Source organism: Pteropus vampyrus, unplaced genomic scaffold, assembly GCF_000151845.1.
Source record: "Pteropus vampyrus isolate Shadow unplaced genomic scaffold, Pvam_2.0 Scaffold248, whole genome shotgun sequence".
NCBI lineage: Eukaryota > Metazoa > Chordata > Mammalia > Chiroptera > Pteropodidae > Pteropus > Pteropus vampyrus.
This window is the reverse complement of record NW_011889029.1, coordinates 325,236-329,223: the sequence shown is the minus strand read 5'-3', so window position 1 is coordinate 329,223 and position 3,988 is coordinate 325,236. Positions and strand designations below refer to the sequence as shown.

The window sequence follows — 3,988 nt, the reverse complement described above, 5'->3', positions numbered from 1 at the left end:
GGAAACGATTTGAGATTTATAGGAGAGTTGCAAAGACAGCGCAGAGAATGTTCTTATCCCCTTCATCCAGCGCCCCCTAATGTCAGCATCCAATATGACCATGGTACACTTGGCAAAGCTAGGTTATGGGGGAAACAGTAAGCTTACGCACAGAACCCAGAGAGGATTAAATTATGGGACCATTTCTCACATCCGTATGCTTACATCGTCTTTTAATAAATGTGACTACGTGTGCTCTGACTCTTCTTGGATTCTGACACGGTTTTAGAAAACTGGGGTGGAGGGATAGGGTCTCGAGACAGTGAGAGATTATGATTAAGAAATTTATAAATAAAAATACCATATGATTTCACTTATATGGGGAATCTAGCAAACAAAATAAATGAACAGACAAAACAGAAACAAACTCATAGATACGGAGCACAAAGCGATGGCTGCCGGATGGGCGGGGGCTTGGGATAGGTGGCGGGAAAAGGCGAAAGGGATTAAGGACAAACTCTAGTTGTAAAAACAGTCACTGGGATGTGAAGTACAGCATGGGGAATAGAGTCAATGACATTGTGATAACTACGTATGGTGCCAGGTGGGTACCATAAATCAACTTCATACGTTATATAAACGTCTAACCTCTGTGCCGTAGACCTAATATCGGATGTCAACTGTAACTAAAAAAATTTTTTAAGAAATTAAATATTTTTCAGTTGCTTTACAAACATTCTCTTCTTATAGAGCTACAGACATGTATAAAAATGGCTGTTAAGATTACGATGAAGGGCTGCTGTTTTCTTGGTCTGGGCTGAACTAAATACGAGAGTAGATGTTTAGTAAAATGACTAAAGGCGTGTTTTATATTAATATAAAGCCACTGCTTGGACAGCAATAGGCAGACGTCCCACAGATTGGCTAATCTCCGCTAAAAAGAACCATCGCAAAACACCAACAGAAAGCGGAAGCCGCCCCGACCAAGGTATGAGAATTCATTCATCTGAAGCCATGAGAAATGAGCAGTTTGCTGCCAGCATATGTGAATTTTAATCACCTCCGCTTTTACACCTATCAACCACTTAAAAGGAAAGGCGACCAACCTATAAAACCAAGTCCCATAGATTTTCCCAATCACCCAGGGTATATTCGGCAAATTAAAATTAATATTTAGCGTGAGCGCATTGAGAGATCACATTACTCAGCAAGGCTCCGAAAGGTCCCAGAGTCTTTCAAGTGATCCATTTCTCTCCAAGATTCATGAGCTGCCTGTCAACGGATTTAATTGGATAGGTATTGAAATTAATGGCACCTCCAGCTGATTGAACAGGCTCTGCGCTAAGTTTTGCTTTTAGTTTTGACGATGGTTTTCCTTCGTCGTGACTTTTCATGTTGTGTGCCGATGAGCAAAGTGGGTGGGGAAAACGCTTCACAGAATTGAGAAAGAACTCTCCTCCCCGTCCCTCACAAAATGGAAAAGTATTGCCAATAACAGGTTACCTCTATCGCTGACTCAAATCCATTTGTGGTTTTTTAAGAGCCTTTTCACACGGGAAGCGGCCGCACAACCCTAGGAGTGAAAAGCAGAAGCTCCACAGACACATGACTTGTGTTTAAATCCTTATCATCCGTGTATGTTCTCTGTCATCCGAGGTAGGTTCCTCGACAATGCTCTTTGCCTCAGTTTCCCCACTTGTAGGCTAGACCTGACAAGCGTACCCCTCGGCTTGGAAACTGCCTTGCACAGGGCCTGGGACTTGACAATGGCTCAGCAATAATTAGTTACTATTATTTAGTTTTCTACTGGGAGAATCAAATTATACACTTATAGCCATATAATGTGTTTTTGATATTTTTAACGTTTATTTCTGTTTTCACCAGCCCACAGACCCGATTCTCCGGGAGCTGCGCATTTTTCTCCCTAGCATGTGGTGTATGGACCCTGCTCGTGGTCTGCAGACAGGAGAGAGATGGGGTCGGGAGCCATCTAAACTATCTGGAAGAGACTTCTGGACGAAGTGATGAAGAGATTAAAAATGAAATCCGTTTTATTCACGTGAAGGGATGAGCAAAGGGAAGAGTGTTTCCGGCAGAAGGGATGGATATGCAAAGACCTGGAGGGGAGAGAGAATGAGACGAAGCCTCGAGGAGCTGGAGGTAGTTCGGTAGAGCTGGAGCGTCTTGCAGCGTGAAGGGAGACTCTACGGAGAAAGCTGAAGAGGTCAGCTCGAGCTGGATCGTTGAGTTTACAAGAGTGGGTGATGAATTAGAGGGAGGAAGTCAAGAATGACTTCAAGCACTGTCATCAAACAGCTTGGTGGCTAATGAGATTATTGACTGAGAGGAAGAACAGTGTGACAGCGAGATGGCAGGTGAGCTGGGAAAGGAGAGGTGACCATTTCGGCTCTGGCGACGCTAATCTGGGCGTTCTGACTGGGGGCCCATGAGCGTGGGCACCATCTGCCTGTAGATGAATCAAAACCATGGGAATAGATGAGATCTCACAGGAGCGTGTGTACAACGAGAAGCAAAACGAGCCTGGACAAAACCCAAAGAAATACCGGCGTTTGAGGGGTGAGCAAGAGGAAATGCCAGAGAAGGGGAAAGAATGTGTGAGTAGGAGCAACGGGCACATGGGGAAGAGCCATCATGGTGAAGTCAGAGGTCGCGTCATCCGCTGAGAATGTAGGATCGTCACCCTAACCAAGGGGCACGCGGGGAAGAGCCATCGTGGTGAAGTCAGAGGTCGCGTCATCCGCTGAGAATGTGGGTGAAGGATCGTCACCCTAACCCACCCAGAGCCCTAGCATCACGTGGTTTTGCCCAGCCCGTGGAGAAGAGGGAGCGTGTCATCAATCGTCATCTGAACCGACTCAGACTTTCAGAGTCTTCACCCTCCAGCAAGAGGACACCCTCCATCTTAGAGACACGTTCCCCAGTCCTGACAGTTCTGCCTCTAAAGAAGTAATAAGATTTGCACGAACCCATTTGTGGAAACAGACACGTACTCTCTCGTCTGAGCATCATCGCAATCACGGCCTGCAAGGCGATTTTAAGATCATCATCAGATCTCTAACATTTTTGAAAAGGGAAGTAAGACTCTCAAGTTTTTCTACTCGGATCGAGTTCCCGACACAATATGGTTTTTACTCAGTGACTCGTGAAGATGTTTCCACCATCGGTGACTCACTTAACACAGTGTGTGATACTCTGAACAGAGTGCTGTGAAAGCTGGCATAGGAAACTTCACACATGACAATATTACAAGCATGGCTGGCTGAAACCTGTGCGAGCTGTCTTTGATCTCATCCCCTTAGCCCAGGAAGGTCCTGCATTTTATTTTTTCTAATCGATGCAGAATGCATTCTGGCATCTCTGGAAGAAGATTTTTTTATGAATTTTCTACTGACCCAAGAACCTCTGGGGCCAGAAACTCAGACAATAATAAAACAATATGGAGAAAACCTAAATGTAGTAAATATAATCTCTAAGAGAAAAATGTCTATTTTATTCTTTAAATGGTTAAATAATGTGTATTCTCCGTAATGGCTCAGCAATGCGTGGCTTGTTGATTTATTCAGCAAATATTTATTGAGTGCAAACTATGTCCCAGCTTGAACTAAATATTAGCTAAAACTCTCCAGTGGATTGCATTGCACTTAGAATAACAAAATTCCTTACTCTGACCTGTAAAACCTTACGTAATCTGGCCCCATCTTACTTTTTTGGACCCTTTCCCATGTCTCCCCTCCCCCGACCCGATTCTCACAATATTCTAGCCACACTGGTTTGCTATTCTGTCCACAGCCACACCAAATTTACTCCAGCTTCGGCATGCTGTCACTTTCTGTTCTGCTGGTCCATCAATTTCTTCCCCTGGCTCTTTCATCATTCAGGTCTCGGCTCAAATTTCACGGCTTCGAAGAGACCTTCCTGGTTCTAAAGACCCCAATCGAAATAAATGCCGCTGGCCCATCACAATAATCTGTTTTATTTTGCTAGAGAC

At 44.5% G+C, this 3,988-nt stretch overlaps 1 long non-coding RNA gene across 1 annotated transcript; it reads left to right on the top strand.

The window, feature by feature from the left end:
* The first annotated feature begins 876 nt into the window (after positions 1-876).
* On the top strand, positions 877-3,937 carry LOC111729120. Its single transcript, XR_002776104.1, has 3 exons — positions 877-967; positions 1,521-1,635; positions 1,864-3,937. It is a non-coding gene; the product is annotated as an uncharacterized LOC111729120 (long non-coding RNA).
* Positions 3,938-3,988: the final 51 nt, after the last annotated feature.